A 23,596-nucleotide genomic window follows, 5' to 3' on the forward strand; every position below is an offset into this window, starting at 1 on the left:
AAAACCAAAGAACGTCCATGCTCGAATGCTCGTACTTGACACAAGTAACTGCGTTAGACACAATTACTCTTTTTGAAACGTAACCCAACCTCTCTCCTAGTACAGTTCGATTGAAAAATAGAATTGTGCAAAAGATGAAGACAGAAATATCAAAATCAAAATTTCTAATATACGGTGTATTGAGAAGAAACTAATTGCAATTTAGACATTTTTCTCGCTTTGCGGTTGGTATCACTGTTAAGCTAGGGAGAGACATATGACAACAACATGTAGAGTTTTGCTGAACAAAATGCCTCCTGGCCGCAGCCAACAATCAAGAACTGATTCGACGCATAAACGTTTGCAAATACTTAGGCAGATGACAATCGACCGCGTACCTGGGTCCCTGCTAAGCCAGATTCGAGTCCGCTTCATTTGAGGCCAGCTGGTGGCCTGGTGGTAGGGGGAGCGGGAAGGTAAAAGAGAAAATATCAAAGGATTCTACAATGGCCGTGCAAAGAGCCAGCTGTGGGGTGGCCGATTGGCCTGCTAAACGGAGCGTCAACCAAACTCCCAGATAAATTCGCCTCCTGCAATCAATAGTTCTGATTTAGCTGGTCATCTCACTAATCCTCTGTTTTTTAAGGACCAGCAACATCAACATGTAACAGCATGGTAGTACTAAAAACGTAAACATAAATAAGGCCTGTCAGTGTTGCCAACTTATGTGGGCGTTGCCCGCTTATTTATTTATCCCAATCTTCTATTAGACAGGAAAATAATGAATTCTAACTATAGTGTAAAATGTAACTAATTTTACTTACAGGTATTTAAAAGTTATACGAATTATAAATTAAAATATTTTTGAAATTCACTAGAATATTAATTTAACTCAAAACTTGTTTATAAATGTTATTGAATGTCACCAATTACATTAGCGACTCCGAAATTAATGGATTCGACAGTAATATAGGTTACTTTTCACCCCCTCTCATCCCCCTTGCCGATAGGTGATGGACTTGGAGTTGAACGGCATTGGGAGTCTCACTATTCATCTTAGCGACCCCGAAAACTATGGATTCCACACTAATATCGGTCGTTTTCGATTATTTTTACATGTCACCCCCTTCCCACCTCCACCCTAGGGGTGCCAGGGGTGTCTTAACCCCACAGTATTTCTTTAGAGATTGCAAGTGATACGTGTACCAAGATTGGTTGAAATCGCTCCAGGCGTTCGAGAGCTATGCCGGAACAAACATATTTACACACATACATCCATTTTTTCTATAGATATAGAAGATAGATTTAAACAAATTCTCAAAACTTAATTACTGAGTGAATCTTATCAAAATATTTCGTAATAATTCATTACATCTGCAACATGTTACTTTGTCACATCGTTGTTAGGAGGGTAAGCGAGGATAAGGAATTATCAGTGGTACGCCCGGTTATATATGTTTCCCACTCCACTGGCGAACGCAGGGGAGGAAGCTGATGGGGCTACAGCCCCCCAAAATTGAAATAAGATCGGTTAAAAGAATAAAGTGGAAAATACAAACCCCCCTTTTTTTTTAAAAAAAAAAAAAAACCTAGTACCCCCAACATTTTCTTAACACTTCCCTAGAATATTTCACAAAGGCCTAATTTTTGGTCATTTTGGCTCTAAATTTACCCTTATCCCCCTAAACACGAACTTACACTCCTCCCCAGATGGTAACTTCTGAATAACCTCTGGTCGGCTGTACCGCGTTGAATATTAGGCAATGTACCTTTATTGGAATACTACGCCTCCTATATAATTCAAACACAGTAGCGACGATTTGGTTCCAAAACCGGGGGAGGGGGACAAAGACAGTATATTTCCCTTTGTAGATATGGTTTAGCTTAGTGCGGGGGCAAAAGTAGCGAAAAGTGTGTGGGGGGCAACTGCCACCCTCGCCCCCTCCTAATCACCGCCACTGTTCAAACATCATATTCAACTTACGAATCAATAACTTTGAAGGAGTACACAAAATTATTGATATACAGTACCTCATAAAAATATGACATCATCAAGATATTTTCATAAAATTTCCCTTAAGAATGCATATTCAACCACAAATTCCCACTGACGAGCGAAATTTCCCTTCACAACATCCTGTAACGTTCTACATGGGGTTTCCCTAATAACAAATCCCGTTGGTCCGTACGCAGCCAATGAAATGTAACATGAACGTGATAAATTAACCTTTCGTTCGCTAATGATAGAACCGACTTTTCGTAGGGAGTTCAACAATGACGTCCCAATATTCCCAACAGGAAGATCCAGAAAGCCAGGAAGTTGAATCCAGGATATTGTGACACAGCAAAAGCAGGATGTAGGGGTTGTTTGTCTGCGGAGGGGTTGGCGAACGGGAAGCAGGGAGGTTCCAAGGGTTTGCGAGCATGCGATAAGAGGAAAAGGGGCAGATCTCTCCGCCGATCTGATGACAGGATCCAGTAATGGATATGGTTAACTGACTGGAAGCTCCAGCTACCTCCGTGCTGGAGCCGGGCTCTGTATAATGAGGAGGGCGTCAGGTAGACTGAGGGAAGCGGCAACAGGAAGAGGTCTGATTCGGAATGATGGATGGGCGTCTGAGGGAATGGACCGAAGAAATCTCGTTACTCGTCAGGTTCCAATAAGCAAGCAGCGTCTTCGTATTGAGTCTAGTTCCTGATGCTACCGAGCCTTTTTTCAGTATATTGGAAGGGTTTCTATGTATTTTCCAATATTTTAGAAGGGTTTCATTGTATTTTCCAATATTTTGGAAGGGTTTCATTGTATTTTTCAATATTTTGGAAGGGTTTCATTGTATTTTCCAATATTTTGAAAGGGTTTCATTGTATTTTTCAATATTTTGGAAGGATTTCATTGTATTTTCCAATATTTTGGAAGGGTTTCATTGCATTTTCCAATATTTTGGAAGGGTTTCATTACATTTTCCAATATTTTGGAAGGGTTTCATTGCATTTTCCAATGTTTTGGAAGGGTTTCATTGCATTTTCAAATTTTTTGGAAGGGTTTCATTGCATTTTCCAATATTTTGGAAGGGTTTCATTGCATTTTCCAATATTTTGGAAGGGTTTCATTGCATTTTCCAATGTTTTGGAAGGGTTTCATTGCATTTTACAATATTTTGGAAGGATTTCATTGCATTTTCCAATATTTAGGAAGGGTTTCATTGCATTTTCCAATATTTTGGAAGGGTTTCATTGCGTTTTCTAATATTTTGGAAGGGTTTCATTGCATTTTCCAATGTTTTTTGGAAGGGTTTCATTGCATTTTCCAATATTTTGGAAGGGTTTCATTGCATTTTCCAATGTTTTGGAAGGGGTTTCATTACATTATCCAGCATTTAGGAAGGGTTTCACTCATGGGCGTATTTAAGGGGGGTTCAACGGGCCCAACCCCTCCGATTTGGTTCAACAAAATTACCAGATTACCTGTTCTATCCGCTTGTTCCTAAAAATGTATTCGGACTTATTTTATTTTCCTAAATTCGAGACGTATAGGACGAGATATGGATGGGAAGGAAATTACGTAATTCCACACACCAAATGTCTGCAATTTCCTGAAAGGTTTAGAATTTCTGCGATAATTGGGACTGTCAAATCAGTTATCATTTTTACATGAAAATTTGAATATTTTTTTTTCGTCAGCGTTCGCTTCCACATGGTTTATATAGCTTCTATACCAAGTTTCAATGCAATTCAATGTTTGTGGGCTCCAGAGGGTTCTGGAAAGGGGAACTTTAATTATAACCACCCGGTACAATAGCAGAAAAAATACGGTACCAGTCTAGCTGCGCAGCTAGGCTGCATAAGTTCCAGGATGACGCCAAAGAAAACAACCGTCCCCTGCCAAGTCCCGTGCGATAAGTCCCTGCACAGAGGAAAGTAATAATTGAATTACCTCCGAGGGTCGCAATGATCACGGCATTCAATAAAGTATATGGACACTAAAGTCTACGCCCAGTTTCCCCCCAAACGACGCACAGGCGGTCGCTCGGAAGGTGCTCCCCGCCACATTGATGAAATCGACTTGTCTCAGCAGGTTCCGAGATTGGCGGAAGAGGCCGTGGAAATGGGAAAGTTATGTCGGCAGCCGGTTAACCGGATTACGGGGCCCCGCTTTACGACGCTCCGCCCCTGCCCTGGCCACTCGCTTCCCCCGCCCTGAATGCATTCGAAGATCAACGGAAATTTTTGGTAGCGCAAGATTCCTCGCAAGATTGGTCTGGACGGTGGCGACGCCTGGTGGGAATGTTGGTAAACAGTGTATCTGTACTGTGTTGTCTTGTTTCGGGTGGGTTGCTTCGACTAAGATTCTTTCTACCTTCTTTATTTGCATTTTATTTTTCTCTCTTTCTTTCTTTTCCTTATCACAATCTCTCTTTGTTCCTTTGTTTCTTTTCCCACTTATTTCTTTCTCTCTTTTCATTATCACAATTTCTCTTTCTTCCTCTGTTTCCTTTCCCACTTATCTCTTTATCTCTTTTCCTTATCACAATCCCTATTTGTTCCTTTCCCACTTATTTCTTTCCCTCTTTTCCTTATCACAATTTCTCTTTGTTCCTCTGTTTCCTTTCCCACTTATCTCTTTTCCTTATCACAATCCCTATTTGTTCCTATCCCACTTATCTCTTTCCCTCTTATCCTTATCACAATCTCTCTTTGTTCCTCTGTTTCCTTTCCCACTTATCTCTTTTCCTTATCACAATCCCTATTTGTTCCTTTCCCACTTATTTCTTTCCCTCTTTTCCTTATCACAAAATCTCTTTGTTCCTCTGTTTCCTTTCCCACTTATCTCTTTTCCTTATCACAATCCCTATTTTTTTCCTTTCCCACTTATCTCTTTCCCTCTTTTCCTTATCACAATCTCTCTTTGTTCCTCCGTTTACTTTCCTACTTATCTCTTTCTCTAATATTTTCCTTATCACAATCTCCCTTTGCTCCTCTGTTTCCTTTCCCACTTATCTCTTTTCCTTATCACAATCCTTATTTGTTCCTTTCCCACTTATCTCTTTCCCTCTTTTCCTTATCACAATCTCTCTTTGTTCCTCTGTTTCCTTTCCTACTTATCTCTGTCTCTCTTTTCATTATCACAATCTCTCTTTGTTCCTCTGTTTCCTTTCCTACTTATCTCTTTCTCTCTTTTCATTATCACAATCTCTCTTTGTTCCTCTTTTACCTCTCCCACCTATCTCTTTCTCTCTTTTTCTTATCACAATCTCTCTTTGTTTTTCTGTTTCCTTTCCTACTTATCTCTTTCTCTCTTTAATAGCCTCATCTTCCTTACTCCTTATTTGTTCCTTATTGTTTCTTTATCTCTTTATTTACCTTTCTTGCTTCCTCTTTCCTTTTCTCTCTCTCTCTCTCTCTCTCTCTATGTAACTTTTTACTTCTTTATTACTAGACGTCGGATTTTAGGTTTTCAACCTATTTTTTTCCTTTACAGGCATGTAAGAAATTATTAGTTATGTTAGCGTTTCGTTAAAAAACGCAACAACTGATGAAGTTTTATAGCGCCTAAAAAAAACTATTTTGCTTGTTAGGACCTATTTTAGGCATGAGCGCCTAAATTAATCTTTTTTTTAGGTTTTCATATTTTCTTAAAGGTTTTACAGGATTTGTATGTCACACAGAGGCATTTGCTTTGTTTGGTAACGAGAGAAATTAATGACGAACGTGTTTGAAACATACTCTCTGTCGATTTCCCTTCCTTCAAGTCCATGGTGATTTTTCAAAGCTCTAAACAAAGCAAAATGTCTGGTGCTACTGTTACCTGTACAGTCCAAAGTGGTCTGATCTGTGTGGTCTTGCTCACTTTCGCGTCACTTCGGTACTTTGTGCCATTCACGTCTTGCAAACTAACATTTCATAATTGGAGTTCCACCACTGACTATGTTTTTGTTGAAAGATTATTTTCAGCACATACGATGATCCCCACAGGCAAAATTGCGGAGTTTGACTGTGGATAACATGAAAGAAGTTTGTTGTCTATCTATACGGCGAAGAGTGGATTGTAATAGCAAATTTCCAATGGTAAGTTCTGCCATCGCCTTAGGGTTAGGCCACACACATAACGTTATGGAAGATAGTGCGTATTTCAGGATATATGTGTCCCATTTTCATCGCCGGTGACTATACCTATTCAGCATTTTTCAGGAATTTTGAACTATTTTAAGCTTTTTGAACCTTCTTTAAGATTTTTAGGACCTATTTTAGGCTTTTTAGAGCCTATTTTAGGGTTTTTCGAACCTATTTTAGGATTTTTAGAGCCTATTTTAAGAACCTAAATTCACACTTTTTAGAACCTGAAAGTCGGAGGTCTACTTATTACTTAGTTCATATCTTTCTCTCTCTCTTTCTCTCTCTCTCTGTCTCTCTCTTTCTCTCTCTCTCTCTCTCTCTCTCTTTCTCTCTCTTTCTCTCTCTCTCTCTCTTTCTCTCCCTCTCTCTCTCTCTGTCTCTCTCTCAATTTAACTGTTTCGCCCTCTCCTTTCTCTTCTTCTCTTTATTTATCTCTCCCTTTATTATCCTTGCTTCCTTCTTTGTGCTTCTCTCTTTATTAACTCTTCGGTTCTTCTTTCCTTTTTTCTTCTCTTTGGATACTTCCTTCATTGTTGTCACCGATTTTCTCTTATCTCTCTTTCTTGCTTTCATCTTCATACTTACTTTGTTATTCTCTCTATATGTGCTTATATTTCTACCACCTTAATTTGTTCATCTCTCTCTCTTTATTTAACTCTGTTTCATCCTCTCTCGTTTGTTCTTCTAGGATGCTTCTCTTTTTGTTTTTCTCTATTTAACTCTTTGTTCTTTTTTACCTGTTTCATTCTTCGTCTTTTTTTGTTCTTCTCTCCTTATTTACCTCTCTCTATTAAACTTTCTTTCTTCCTCCATCCCGTTCTCTCTTTACTTACCTCTTCCTCCATCCTTTGCAATTCTGTTTTTATTTTCCTTCTTTCGTTCTCTACCCATTCTTTTCTCTCTTAATTTACCTCTTTCTTCCTTCATCTGTATTTTGTTCTTCTCTCTTTATTTACCATTTTTCTTTATCCCTCCTTTGCTTCTGTCTCCCTTTATTTTCCAGCTTTCTCCCTCCTTTGTTTTTCTCAACCTCTCTCTTTCTCCCTCTCTCATGTGTTGTCTCTTGATTTACCTCTTTCTTGCTTCCTTCGTCCTTCTCTCACTCTTTCTCTCTGTTTAACTTTCTTTCTTCCATTCTACTTTGTTCTTGTCTTTTTATTTCCCTCTATCTTTCTCCTACTTTGTTCGTTTTTGTTTACCTCTCTCCATTTCTTTCTCCTTTATTTTTCTCTCGTTACTTATCTTTTTCTTTCTTTCTCCATCCTTTGCTCCCATCTCTTTATTTTCCTTCTTTCTTCTTCCCAACTTTGTTCTATTTGACCTCTCTCTTCCTTTGTCCCTTTTTTGTACTTCTCTCTCTTTCGTCCTCTTTAGTTCTTCTTTCCTTACCTTTCTTTATCTTCCTCCTTTGCTCTCTCGTTATTTATCGCTTGCTTTCTCCGTGAGCTTCAAACGTACAAAACTTTGTAAAACAACCCAGTGCGTTCGTACGCAGTAGAGATACTTCTGCGATCTGTTGAATGAAGAAATATAGTCTTTTGTTTTACAGGAAACGTACCTTACAGTACTGGTCGCAGCTAAAGAAAATGTACATACGTACCACGGACCCAGAGCAGTACATGCTTACGTCACACAGCAATTGCAAATTTAATCAGCCATTTCCTCTTTTCAGAAGGTGAGCTGCAGTATTTTGCGGTTGAAATAGAGCAAAAGAATAGGAGGGTGAGGGGGACACTATCCCCACAATTTATCACGCGTAATAGGGCAATTCCCACACCGAGGGTGCGAGCCCTGGAAAAAGAGGTAGAGAAAACAAGTGTAGAAGAACAGGGGGGGAGGTCGCTAGCTTTGTTTCGGATTCCGACTGTAATTGAAGTCTCTGCAAAATGCACGAAGCCGTTGAGGTAATCCAGATTGCGCTGAATAACTGATTGACCCTTGGTGCTTCGGGACAGCTGAGAGGGTCTCAGGGGGATGGGAGTGGCGGAAGGGGTGGATTGTCTCGCCCCGGTCACCGGGCTCTGATTTCGACTCCGGCCTCCCGATTTCTTTAATCTTGCATCTCTTTGTTGGGCAACTGCGCTTCTCGTTCGTTATTCAAGGAGTACACGGGGTAATCGGGTGTTCTTTTATTGTTGGGCACCTTTTGCGGAACAATGATCTGGTTTTACGAGATGTACTTCCTGGTCGGTTTACATATTGTAAACCGGTTGGAAGGATGAAGGTGGGAGAGGTAACTGAGCAATTTGCATACCATCTGGTTTGATTTGATTTTATTTATGCAACTTTTTAAGTTTATTTTCTGCAGGAGTGCAGGAATAACTGTGATGGGGATTAAGCGCGAAGCGGACTAAACACGCAAGGACACAACCGCGAAATACAAGGGTTGGATAAAAAGTAATGGCAACACTGGTATAATTGCTACTTGACTGTATTGGCAGAGGAGCACGTGTTACATTCATTCAATGTAATCGCCCCTCATCTCTACGACCTTCTGCCACACGTATGGAAGGCGTCGTACACCGTCAGCGCGTCCATCTCTGTCGATGTCCCGCAGTGACCGCCCTATAGCACGTATGATGGCTTCGCGCGTGTCGTAGTGCTTCCCGCCCAGTGGTTCCTTCATTTTGGCAAAAAGGTCGTAATCACACGGTCTCATACCGGTGAATACGGCGGCTGTTCCAGTACCTCCCACTACCAGTTATGCAGGAGCGCCGTCACATTGTTCGCAGTGTGACACCTTGCATTGTCAAGCAGGATGATGGGACACCGTGCCGTCGCTTCCTTCTTAATGCGAGACGAAGGTGGTGTTGCAAGAAGGTGCAGTAGTAGGCTGCGTTGACCGTCTGCCTAAGAGACGTTGTTCTTCTTGCCTAAACATATTGTTAGGGCGCTTGCACTCTCGTCCTCTGCTTCAGAGCACTGCTGTTTTTGACTGAATAACATACAATCGCTCCCACTCACTATACTTCCTCGTCTGACATTCCTTTATCAACCACGAAACGGTTGTGGCGCTGTGACTCGCCCCTTTCACGGGACAGCAGTGTTGCCATTACTTTTTATCCAACCCTCGTATAATGGGAATAATATAACATAATCGCAAAAGGAACAATAGCGAAACGGATTAAGTGGGAATGGAATTAGCGCGAAAGGAATTACTGCGAAACTGTTTAATCGTGAAAGCAAAAGTAGAACACAGGAATAAGCACGAAAGGAACTGCGGTGAAACGATTATAATTACTGCCGGCTTCCGTGGCGAAGTGGTTAGCACTGCGCGCGCTACGACGGTAGAGGTCCTGGGTTCGAATCCCGGTCTGGATATTATGGCCTCCCTGATGGCGCAGTGGTAGCGTCGTCGCCTTGTAATCAATGGGTTCCGGGTTCGATACCCAGTGGAGGCACATAGTGGTTCGGATTCCACTTTAAACTGTAGATCCAGTCTCGATTAGACTTACTTTACATGAAGTGGTTTTAAAACAAGAATTCAATCAATCAAACCATGGATATCCAGGATTGGAGCTCCCATGGATATCCAAGATTGGAGATCTCATAGATATCCAGGATTGGAGATCTGTGTATGGGGATTCGATTCCAACACATCATCCATCACTCATCCTCATCTTCGCGATTAGCCAAAAGTGGCAGAAATGCGACCAAATCAATCAACCTGCTTCGCTCCGTCCACTCGCTTTCTCCCCTACGCGGCATTGCGCCACATATTGTGTGGACAAAGTATACAGTAGATGAGTCAGGTGTTTCCGCCGGAAGTCGAACTGTAGATTACAAGTCAACGGAGCGATGAATAAGCGGCCCTATGCGGTGTCATAAGACATTGTGACATCCTTGTAATTTTACCGACAAATCAGCTTGAAAGCCCTGGTCATCTGCCTTACCTTATATTTAGCGAGTGCCTTTGCTTATTACGATCTTCTCTCCTCTCAGCATCACTAGATTTTTTCCTCCCTGGACCATCACGCGATCTTCTCTCCCTCGTTCCTCTTATTCTTTCTCATTCTTCGCCTCCTCTCGACCTCACGTTCCCCATTCTCTCCACCCCCATCCCCCCCCTAACCTGCCGGCAGTCCCGAGGGCGCACCTTGCCCCATCCACCCTCCTCCAATCAAGCTGAAGTGGATGGGGTTTTCTAAGGAACAAACCGAGGCCCTGCAAGTGTGGAAATTACCTCATTTATTAGGTAGGACCCTGGAGCTGACACCTCTCCTTTGCACCTGCTACCACATTATTGAGTTTCCGAGGCCGCCAGGTTCGAGGGGGCGGGCCCCCCGTGTGACGTCGGGGAAGTGACGTGAGGGATGCTTGAATCTCCAGGCACGCTACTTCTCTCCATCTCCTGCCCCCCCCCCCCCCCGCCGTTATATCTCGCGTCAACCTCTTCCCAGACGGTGTAGGTTCTCTCCTGTGTAGTCCTGAAGGACGACCTCTCAGCCAACATGCGTCAGCTGCGATGAGTAGAGCCCCCCTCTCCCCCCCTGCCACCTCTCTGATTCCTACCGTTATTAAAGCCCTGCTGAAACACCGCGTTAGGGATGTTTGAGAGCTCTTGTCATCCATTTTCTTTCAGTGTTTACTTTTAATGTCCTTTTTTTTTCTCCTCGGAACTGATTGCGAAGTGGAGAAGTTGATGCTGGAGAAGAAAAGATGCAGAGATTCCGTGTTCCAATAACAGATTGGGAACCGTTCATCAACGAACCGATCACAGTGAATCGTTTCTTCGACAAACGATTCATGAGGAACGACTCGTAATGAACCAAATTAGTATTGTCATTGTTGGTACATGTTCTTTTTTTATGTCGTACGTAGAACTCCATTACGGAGAATCCAGTTCTTTTTTTTAGCTACTTACTCTCGTTTACTCACAAACTTTTAAGAGTTTATACTTGAAGCAGAGGCGTCTCGTGAACGCATGCGGTGCATGCTGCGCATGCATCAATTGTGGGGAAAAGGACAGCTTGCTCTGCGACGACATTCATGAGCATTTCTACATTCTAATTTCTTCATATATGAGAAGTATTTATTTTACACGAGAGCGCTGAACTAAGCTTATATTACATTTCTTGGATCTGAAGTGAAAGAAAGTAATAATCATTTTCCCACAATTGATGCATGCGTAACTTCAGATCCAAGAAATGTAATATAAGCTTAGTTCAGCGCTCTCGTGTAAAATAAATACTTCTCCTATATGAAGAAATTAGAATGTAGAAATGCTCATTAATGTCGTCGCAGAGCAAGCTGTCCTTTCCCCCACAATTGACGCATGCGCAGCATGCACCGCATGCGTTCACGAGACGCCTCTGACTTGAAACTCCTTTTAGGATAATGTAAATGCGATTTGTTCATCTCCTTGTCTTTGTTTATTGCTGTTGTTTATTGGTTATACAGGGTGCATCATAAGTAATAGCGCAAACCGACACAGTTGAAAGTACACGATAATAGAAGCAAAAAAGTCTCAGTAAACATGGATCTGCAAACGAGCCGTTTTAGAGGTAATTGTGAATGTGTGGTTACAAGCCGCCACTGACTTCATTGTTTGTAAACGTCGTCCTAGTTGGTAAAATGCTAATAATGTGTGCGAATGTGTGGTTAGAAGCCCATCACTGATTGCATTTTGTAAACACCGAGTGCTTTACTCCTTGCGCGTTCCGAGGTTTGCTCTTTGTTTACAAAAGAGAACATTTCCGAGAGGTGGCGTCGTAATCAAACAGGATGGATACAACCAGTACAAAGAATTGTACATGCTTGTGACCAATTCCGAAATGAACCGGGACAGTATTGCATCCAGATGCAAGGACGACACTTTGAACACCTCCATTAACAAGTACAAGTTTACAGTATTTGTAACATGTAACATACTAACGTTTGTTAAAGTAAGTTGAATGTTCAATTAAAGCAATGAGATCTCCAATGACTTTTCTTACAGTATTATTAGCATTTTACCAACTAGGACGACGTTTACAAACAATGAAGTCAGTGACGGCTTGTAACCACACATTCGCAATTATCTCGTTTGCAGACCCATGTTTAGTGAGACTTTTTTGCTTCTATTATCGTGTACTTTCAACTGTGTCAGTTTGCGCTATTACTTATGATACACCCTGTATATCCACTTCACACTGACACAGAAAAAATGCATAACTTTTTAATTTATACACTTCTGATAATTATATGTAATATATTATATCAGTTGATAAAAGCTGTGCGTGCAACTGTCTTTTTTTTTCTTGGTTGGTAGTTGATTTTAAAAATGTATCGCATCACAAATTTCAGTGTTGGCTGAAAATGATGCAGTAAGATGTGTTAAGAGCCACACTGGAATGCTTGTTTGTACTTGATTTAATATTTAATGCATTAATGCGTTTCGTTTTATCATTAATTGGCGCGACTGGTTTACTCTCCATGTATTTTTCTTGTATTCTTCTTAATTATTATTGTTAAGAACGTCTGCATGTGTGTTTTACCCTCTGCGCATAAGCTTTAACTTCTGCGCAAGCACTGTAACGTCTGCGCATAAACTATAATGTCTGCGCATGCGCTCTAACTCTTGCACATATGCTCTGACTTCTGCGCATGCGCTCTGACTCCTGCGCATGCGCTTTAAGTTCAGCACATACGCCTCCAACTCTCAAAGCATTGACTTTGAGGACTCGACAAGAGAACGTCAGACGAGAGAGTCGCACTAAAGATGCCCACGAGATATAGCCAGAGAGAGATATTCCAAAAATAAGATTGCTCTCTATCACTTTCCTACACTTGCTTAAGTTCTGTCTAGGCAGGCTGCGTCCAGTGCCTTTTCACAGATTATGTAACCTGCTGTACTGTGCGAGAATATGGATGCCCTTTTGGGTTTAATAATGTCGTGAGAGTTTTCCTCAAAATTCACTTGCCGCGACACTGGTTATATATATATAGTATATATATATATATGGAAAGATGTTGGTGAGGAAATGGCACCATATACTTGCCGTTAAGCCGTGGGAAACGACCACAAGTGCCCTACAGAGGGCTGTAGTCGAGTACATGGATCTCTTCGCTTTACAACTGCTTGTAAAAGATTCTGGAAGGAAGAGATTTTGCGAGAGGAGGGGCCGGGGGATGCGATTCCCAACCAGTATAAAGCGAGTCGTATGACTTTATAGCCACTATAACTGCGTGTGTGCGAAACTTTGTGTGCTGTTTTTATTGCTGTTGAGTGCTACAAACATAGGCTGGTTCGAAAGGAAAAAAAAAATCACTTATGCTTTGCACGTATCGATTGAACATTTTTGGAGGAAGGGTGGATTTAAGGTGACGTAATCGTTGTTTTTACTTCCTGTGACTTTTAGTGACGGTTTCGTTTTACGTTCCTTGGTACGTAAGGGGAGGAAGGGGCTTCGAGCCTTATTTCATGCCCAAACTATCTGTAGGGGATGCTATTGGAGAATACAGGATTTTGTACGATAATATCAATTTCACCTGAGACACTCTAGAATCGTATGTATAACTTGGGTGAGGAAAGACAAGTACACTACGTTCGAATCCAGGCCTTGGCATAACACCATACAATTAGTATGTGTATGCACACACACACACACACATAGCCTATAATACAAGGTGTACAACTTTGCTTCCGCCGTTTTTCCACAAAAATATGACGCTGTAATGAAAAACATTCTTACCCAGGCATTATTCAAAGTATTGTCCATCGCTGGCCACTACTTTCTCCCATCTTTCGGGCAGCGTACGAATGCCGCGTCTAAAAAATTGTTCATCTTTGGAGGCGATCCACGAATCGATCCACTTTTTGACTTCTTCATAAGATCGGAAGTGTTGGTCAGCCAGTTCATGAGCCATTGATCTAAACAGGTGATAATCAGAGAGAGCGATGTCTGGAGAATAAGGCGGGTGGGGTAGGGCGTCCCATCTTAATGTTTCCAAGTACGTTTTCACCACTTTGGCAACGTGGGGTCGTGCGTTGTCATGCTGAATCATACCCATGGCTTTCAGACGTTTTGAAATGGCTTGCTGTGTCACTCCGAATGATCGTGCCAATTCTTCTTGAGTTTGACGCGAGTCTTCACTCAGCAATGTCTCCAATTCTGCATCTTCGAAAACTTTCTGTCTTCCACCACTATGCCGGTCTTCGACGTTCAAGTCACCGTTCTTGAAGCGTTGAAACCACTCACGACAGGTTCTCTCACTTATAGCGTCCTCACCATACGTAGTGGAGAGCATTCGATGAGCCTCAGCCGCAGTTTTCTTCATATTGAAACAAAAAAGTAGAACCTCCCGCAAATGGCGAGAATTTGGCTCGTACACTGACATTTTCAATCGCGAACAACTTCACGATGCACACACCACTCGACTAATGTTTTAATGGGGTTATCTTGACAGAGGTCCAAGCTAACTGCGTGACGTCTGCGATCTGCTTCTTTCGAACGCTACTTCCTGTTGTTGCCACCTGTCGGAAAACGGCGGAAGCAAAGTTGTACACCTTGTATATATATATATGTGTGTGTGTGTGTGTGTGTGTGTTGTGTGTGTGTGTGTCCCACCCGTGTCAAGTATGTATATGTGTGTGTGTGTGTGTGTGCTGATTAACCCCCCCCCCCACACACACACACCAGTTTTCAATGATTTCTTACCCTGTTTCAAGTTCACATAGTAACGTTCAACCTCACGTTATAACCATTACATCTAACTGCTTAGGCTCATCTTTATATGCTCTTTTGGTGCCCCGAATCTGTCCCTCTCAAAGCTGTGTACCGGTTGGCCTCTTGACTCCTGCGGGACCAACTTAGGTAAACATTCCCGAGTCCCGTGCCTCCCAGGGGACCCCTTTCCTGGAGCACGCTCTCCTACCTTCCAGGACACCCGAGTGTAAGGTGAGAGGGAGAGAATATCTTCCCGCGCTTTCTTCCTAACCCTCCCCCCCACCTAACGAAGTTCTCCTCCCCAGACGGTGGAACCTGCGGACACCGTCTTAACATTAACTTTTTATGAAAGATTGAGGAAAGCTTTTACTGGAAATGCATTTGCATGACGATGCGTGGGAATCCGTGGCTGGGGAGGCAGTGCGCCAGCCAGGTGCCCGGGATTAGCGAGGGCGAACAAAAATTGGACTTTCGTGTAGCTCCCCTGTCCCCACCGCCCACCCTCCAACCTCCTTTTCTCTGATTAGCGAGAATTTATTTTGGTCCCTATTTTTTCCAGCTTTTTCTGAATAAAAGGGGGAGTTTCCGAGTGGTGGTTCGTAGCGTAGCTTTCAAAAGCCATAACAACCTCACGCTGTTCCGATACCGATACTGTAACCCGATACCGAAACTCTATTCCGATACCAGGCACGAATCTAGAAATATGTTTCGAGGGGGGGGGGCGAACCAAGTGTCTCGGGATTGATAATAATAATAATGTTTAAATTAAAGTAATTATTAAATCAAATTAATACTAATTACAATACATTAATTAATATTATATTATTATTACACGAATAGGTAAAAAGACTATAAGAATAGAGATATAACAGCGCATATTCATTACGTAGCTTAGCTGTAGTTCATTCATTCATTGTTTTCTGCCTAATTGTCAGGTTTTTCACTGCAATCTCCAGCTTTCCCTATTCTCCGCCTTACGCTTCGTAATAGCATACGACCCAGTTAATTTAATATCATCCATAAGCTGATATCTCTTTCTTCCACGGACTTTTCTTCCTTCAACCATTCCCTCCAAGGCATCTCTTAGCAGGCAGTTCCTTCTTAGACAGTGTCCTAACCAGTTTCTTTTCCTCTTCTTAGTCTCCAGTATAGATCTTTTTTCACCAACTCTTTTCAGTACGGCTTCGTTTCTTACCTTGTCCGTCCATTTTACACGCTCCATTTTTCGCCATGTCCACATTTCAAAAGCTTCGAGTCGTTTCTCTTCATTTCTTCTCAACGTCCAGGTTTCTGCACCATATAGTGCTACACTCCACACAAAACATTTCACTAATCTCTTCCTTAGACCTCTGTCCATGGGTCCACAAAAAACATTTTTTCTTCTATTGAAAGCTTCTTTTGCTATTGCGATTCTCAGTTTCACTTCTTGTTTGCAGCTCATGTCACTGCTTATAGTGCATCCGAGGTACTTGAAGCTATCCACTTGCTGGATTCTTTCACTGTTTGCTCTCACATTAATATTCCTTGGTTTCCGTCCTATAACCATTGCCTTTGTCTTCTTTACATTTATCTTCATCCCATACTGCTCACAGCTGCTGTTTAACTCTTCTAACATACTATTTATGGTTATTTCATCCTCAGCGAATAATGCCATGTAGTTAACATCGGAATAATTTACATAAAAACAAGTGCCCTGGCAATGAATTAATGTCAAATGTATGAATAATTGAATATTTATCGAATAAAAAAAATGATCTTACATGCCGTTGGAGAAAAGTAAGTTTCTCATTAATATTTTATTCATATTGAGTAGTAGTGTACATAAATCTTCTTTGTAATTCCATTCAAAGCCGTATGATCCCAATATAATCCTTGCCTTCTAAAAAGTTCAGAAGAAATTAATAACCATCGATTATGCAACAAATGCTAATATTTTCATTTCTTAATTTCAGTACTTGGTAAGTCTTCCGGGGAGTCCGGACCCCTGGACCCCCACCCCCCTAAATACGTCCTTCCTGTCCTTCATAGCCGTATGATCCCAATATAATCCTTGTCTTCCAATAAATTCAGAGGAAATTATACAACGAAGGCTAAACGAATATATTTTTAATTATTTAATTTTATTTCTTGATAAATCTTTCGGGGGCAGGGAGGTCCGGACCCCCTGGACTCCTTCCCCCAAAAACGTCCTTGTCCGATACCGATGCTTGAAAATGTATCAATAAAAATTTGTTCAAAATCTCAAGCATAAATATTAAAAAATTACATCAGAATGTAAGAATACCTGTTATGTACTAACAAAATGCAGATTTTTCACGTAATAAAAGTGAAAAGTAAAGTTCCCTGTGCACTTTGCACATAGAAAGATGTAGGCGTAAAATCCCTCACATTCTATCGAGCCCGACCCTGTGGCCGAGAGGTTAGCACATCGCGCTGCGACGCCAAGGGTCCCGGGTTCGAATCCCGGTCGGGCTTGGTTGTTTGTGAATGTCCATTCATCAATTTCATCATTTCATTACTCATCCCCATCTTCGCAAATTAGCCAAGAGGCACAAAACGCGAAGTAAAATAAACTAAATCAAATCAAATCAAATCAAAACATTCTATCGATCCCGTCAATGTTGTAGGTCATGTGATCAGCACCACGTTCTGGCCGCTATTACCCTCCAGATACCATTTAGTTGGGAATGAGTGAGCCCCAGAGCCGCTTTATGCGGGGACAAGGGCGGGAAAATTAACCCACCCTGGGTTTCATGTAATATTGATAACAAAATCAATGGAAACTTCAAATTTTGCATAACTTCCAGGATAATTTCCCTGTTCGGGAAAAAGCACGTCAGGGGCGGCGCCAGGGTGGCGCGAAGGGGTGCTTGCGCGCCCCTTAATTTTCTTCAGCACCCCCTACGTTCAACTGAAAACACTAACATTAATATGTAATATTATGTCATGTCATATTGAGCACCGAATGATAGGTACTGAAGTAGAAAGGCCGTTATTATTGTATGCAACAGGCAAGCACTGAAAGAGGTGCGGATACTTTTCTGTACTGGCGGCAGCCTCTGTAAAGATCAGCGACCGTTTTCTTTCATTCGTCAGCATGTTGTTATGATTTTTTTCTTCTTTTGTTTCTTTATGTGGTCTGTTCGTGGTTTTGATAATTGCCTATAGCTTAATGTGAGGTTTTTTTTTCTATCTTGCATTGTTGATAAACTGTTTATTTTCCGCCTACTTGTTCTTCCTTACACTGGAGCAAAAATTTCAGCTGCTTTTAAGATATCACCAGGTCGTGCTCGGGAAATTATTTAATGTGAGTTGTAACATGAAGGGTAGTTTCCTTCTTAATACGTTCTATGTATTTGTTCCACGTAACATGTCTAGCAAATGTACCATTTCAAGCTCTTTCAAAAACTATTAGGAAGAGGCCAAATGCTCACGAAGAAATCTTGCAGTTCGTTGTTGGGGATAGTGCGGCAGAAGGGATTTTAAAGATGACACAGTTGCTGTGCTCTTCGCGTTTTGTCTTCTGGCAGACGGAAGGTATAATGTACTATGTATTTTGTGCCTTCATTGGTTACATTGAAAAGGTTAAAAATTGTGTTTTTAAGGGCAGGATGATTTTCAATAAGACTGCAACGTGTATCTGAATGTTTACACTGTACGACCACTTTCTTGGAGTAGAATACTTAATACATATCATCATGAACGTCCATGGGGAGGGCAGGGGGCGGAAGCATAGACTGTTGCAGCTCTGGGGACAGTTGTGCATCCTTCACCGCTGATATTATGATAAAAAACACTCACGTATCTGATTATACGTGTCTTTATTCTAGATAAATATAAACTAACTGTAAATTATACATAAAATTACATAGCGTTGTGCACAGTGATCCTTTTGGGTGCAGATGTCTGTCTCTGCTGTACGCTCGACCTTGTTCTATTGTTTTTAGTAATACTCGACGCCAAGAGATGGCACTGGTTGGATTTTTACACACTAGTTTAGCGATGACGCAACACAGTTATTTATATTTATTATTTTAATAGCAGATATTACAGACATGATACACACTGTTAAGAATCTTTACACATGTCCTTATAATATTTTCATTAATTGATCTAGCGTGACTTAAACGAAAGTGTCGCGAGACATTTTTGCGGACTTGCAGACGATCAAAACATGGGAAAAGTATCCACCTGTATCGGTAAATAAAATTAAACTAATTTACGTTTCATTAAGAGTTTCGATGTGCAGTGAGCACATCTAATGAACCTTTTCTTATAAACTTTTAAAGTTCCAGTCCCTGAAATGACATGGCTAAAGTAAGATCGACAAGTCGCTTGTTGCAAGATTACACTGGTCGGACAGTTTGAGAAAAAAGTTCAGATGTTTTCAAATCAATGGGTGTTTCTGGAAGTAATTTGAATGCTGATCACAGAAATAACCCATTTGTTCCCATCACGTCAGAATTTTTCACAATTTCACAATCAAAATTCGCCATTACATTGCATTTATTACACAATGCAACAAAATAAATTCATACAAGGGAAATTTCGGTCGTGTCCAAACCAATAGGTGATTCTGGAAGTATTGCGAATGCTGATCACGGAAATGACAATTTGTACCCGTCGCGTCAGGATTTTTCGCTAGGTCAGGATTTTTTTCCACGTCACTAAATTCAATTCATTGAGTATTGGACATTTTTGTGAGGGAAATTTTCATGAGGGATTTAAAAAATAACCACGTAATCAAAGTCAATACAGTGTGAAAGTGCATACAATTTTGCATGCATTTATGGTTCAAAATTGGAGGATTTGTATTGTAGAAAATCAATATTCTACCACATTCAAAACAAAGCCATCTATTGAAGAAATAATGGAACTACACATGTTATTGTAAAATTGTGAAAAATTCTGACGTGATGGGAAAAAATGGATGTCATTTCCGTGATCCGCATTGAAAATACTTCCAGAATCACTTATTGATTGTTGCGTTATGTAATAAATGTACTGCAATGGCGAATATCATAATTTGATTGTTACGTTGTGAAAAATTCTGACGTGATGGAAAAAATGGATCCATTTTTGGAACCAGCATGCTGAAATTATTCAGAGACAAAGCCATCTGATAGACATCCGAACCCATGTCGACCAGTGTTATCAAAGTAATGGTCTCGCTTGCTTGTTGCAGTGGTTCTAGTTCTAAAACCTGCCACGCGTCAACGTGGCGCTGACCTCAATAAAAATCGCCATCAGTACTCACGGAATTTCTGTATTCCAACCCGGTGAAATATTTCGTGGAGATGACTCATACCTAAGGTGTGTATGTCACGTGACTTTGCAAACGCTGATAAGGTAGGTAGCCGTTTCGAGGTGTACAAACAGCATACGTATCTCGTAAATGTACACACAAGAGTTCAGTTCCAAGATAATCCATAACCTACCAGAACAGGTATTAGTTGTGTCCTGCCATGGATCTTGCTTGTCGCTTATCGCTGCACGGTCAAAACGTTGTTGGGGCACTAAATTGAAAAAGGGAACTGTATGTTCGATTGCCAGCCTGGTCACATATAACTGTAGTCTGTCAGCGAAGACAGAAACAGTCATTTTTTCTATTTATCTCTGCACTTTGGTAGTTTTTTTAAAAAAAATCGTGTCGGTGAAGTCAGTAATTTATTTTTGTTTCCGTGACCGCTATTTTTTGTTTGTTTGTTTCGTTCATGAGAACAAAAAAATGTTAACTTCTTTTTACGAAAAAATCAAAGTAAAATAAAGACAATATTTACCTTACAGTAATTATGCAAGAGAAACGGGACAATCAAAAGGGGAAAACAGGGAAAATGGGACAGCAAGGAAAATGAGACAAGGAAGACGTGACAACAAAAACGGGACAAACGGGGAAACGGGACATCAAAGAAAACGGGACAGAGTGGAGAATGGGACAAGGAAGACCGGGCACCAGGGAAAAAAGACAAGAGAAACGGGACAATATATAAAACAGTACAACATACAAAACGGGACAACAAGGAAAATGGGACAAAAAGAACGGGACATCTAGGAAAACGGGATACTGTAGAAAGTGGGACAACAGACGGGGCACCAAGGAAAGAGGACATCGAAGAGACGGGACACAATCGAAAATAGAGCAAGGGAAACGGGACAACAGCAAAAACGGGACATCAACGAAAACTGGACAACCGGGAAGTCGGGTTGAACAACACTCGTATGTTGTTCTAATGAAAACAAATTTAATCTCCATAAAACATTAGTTTGTGTTCAATAGAAAATGAACTGTTCTTAGGCTGTGGGGATATGGAGGCCAAATAATATATTTTAATCAACTCGGAAGAAAATTATAATTTATCAATAAGCCATATTTAAATTGATCAGTTTTTATTCAGTATTTGGTCAGTTTTTCTTCTATTTTGATAATTAGATCAGTAATTTTGACTTTTTTCACTAGTTTCTACCCCTGCCATTATACATGTGTCGCCGACGAGTATAACGATGAATGAATCGAACAGGTGAAAGGATATGCACATATAAACATCCACTTGAATGGTACCTTATTTCATGAAAACACAAGCCCTTCCTCTTCTTAAACATTGTTCGTTGTCTCATCTTTTTCGCCACTGTTACTTTGCTTTTTTAAGTAGCTACGGCGTGGTAAATATAGTCAAAACTTACGCCTGCCCAGGATTCAAAACTTGGACTTGATCGGGTAGATTTATAGCAGACGCCTGGAAGTCTGGACACAGAAAATTACCAGCCCTTGTACATTTTTTTATTGAAAAGAAAACCAATGTTTTCCATGTAGATTAAAATATATTTACTCTAAAGTAAAACTTCTCTTAATCTTACTTGATAAAATTGACATACAGTAAACCCTCGTTAACACAAACTCGCTTAAGACGAACACTCGGTTAACATGAACAAAATGTTGGTCCCGGCAGGAATGTATTATATCTTATAGAAAGTTTTATCGGTTAACGCGAATTTCGGTTACCACGAATTACGAACTGTTTCTTAGTCCGTTGCGTCATTAGATCTCATTTAACACGAACTTTCAAAGTTTTTCTGTTGTTCCTCTGTCGTTCCTCTGCTAGGTATGTAAGAAATCGCTCAACAATCTCTATCATCTTGTCAACAATCAACTTATACAACATTGTAACCAACAGATTCAGATCAACAATGTATTTAAATATGTTTTTCTATTCTTTAAAACATAGCCAGTACGGGTAACATCAAGTTGCAAGCAGTAAGACGGAAGTCATGGCAAAGAGGAAGCAGACAGGCATAGATCTGCAAACAAGATTGAAAATCCTAGAGGAAGTAGACCGTGGTCCATTGAACAAAACAATTGCTGAACAGTATGGAATTGCCAAATCTACATTATCTACAATACTTAAATACATAATACGTATTGTAAATGGTTAATGTGTAGAAAGAACTGTATTGCAACAATAAAATTTGAGTCCCCGGTTAGCACGATTTTTTTAATTAGCACGGTCGCTTGGAATTCGTGTTAACGAGGATTTACTGTATTTGTTCATAACTGAAATGTACAGGGTGACAATTAATGAACTATATGAAATAAAACCGTCATAATTTCTGAACGGTTCGCATGATGACGTCCAAACTGCGTGGCTGGCCACAGGGCATGATGGGAATTCGTATGCGTATGAGCACGCACCGTGTTGATGTCGGCCATTTGAAAGTGAAAATGTCCTGGAGGAGTATTTTGGGGTACCCAGAGGCCACTGGAATGAGGCTATGTTAAGGACAAGGTGTACGAAAATAACCCCAAAACCATTGCCGAGCTGAAAACTGCCATTCAGGAGGTCATCGATGTTTCGACACTTCAGCGGGTCACGCAGAATTTTGCTGTTCGTCTGCCCCACATCATCGCCAGAGATGGCAGACATATCGAACATGTCATAACCTAAATCCGAATGTCTGTAGTGCCGTTTACATGTGCAATACAGTTTGTGTACTACGTGGTTTGTCACTAATTTCCGTTTTATTTCATATAGTTCATTAATTGTCACCCTGTAATTGTTAAGAATTATCAGGCCATTTACATCTCCATAGCCAAAATCAATCAATCATGAAGATTTGAACAAAATATAAATACTGTAAGGTAAAATTTATCTTCATTTTTACTTGACAAGATTGACACACTTTTTTGTGCGTGTGTGTGAGAACGAGGAAGGGGCGGAGAATCGAATTTGCCCATACAAATAAAGAGTGCCGCATTTGAAATCCCTTATTTCATTTAGTTTCATGCTTCGAAAGTATGCGTCAAAATGAACTGTACTGGCATGTTAATTAATGTACTTGAACAATATTGCAATTTGTAGAAAATGCGAATCAGATCTTCAACTGATGTGAGTATAGTGTCTGACCCATTAAACGTTTGGTCTGCCCGCTGGTGTTGTGTAATCCAGGGATCCCGGGTTCGATATCCGGTGAAGTCCCATAGTCGTTCGGATCCCACTTTAAACAGTAGGTCCAGTCCCGATTAGCCTTACTGTGCATAAAGTGGACTTAAAACAAGAACTTCCACTCCCAAACCTGTAACTCTGATCAACCAAGTACTATTCGTGTGGAGGAAGTCGAGAGAAAAGTTATCCTACGCACCTAGAGATAGTCGCTGACTGCCGCTATTACATCAGGGGTACTTCTGATCATGTTATTTCGGGCAACCATCTCTTGATTCTGGTCTTGCTTGCAATGATGCAACTAATGCGAGGAACCTCCCTTCAGTGTTGCCAAACCGGCTGGTAGAAGATAACTAAATCTCGTCGAAAGTCAGATCACACTGTTACAGTCTACAAAACATTTCGCAGTACTCTCATGGG

The sequence above is a fragment of the Lepisma saccharinum genome, chromosome 15 (genome assembly GCF_977018435.1).
Source record: "Lepisma saccharinum chromosome 15, izLepSacc3.1, whole genome shotgun sequence".
NCBI lineage: Eukaryota > Metazoa > Arthropoda > Insecta > Zygentoma > Lepismatidae > Lepisma > Lepisma saccharinum.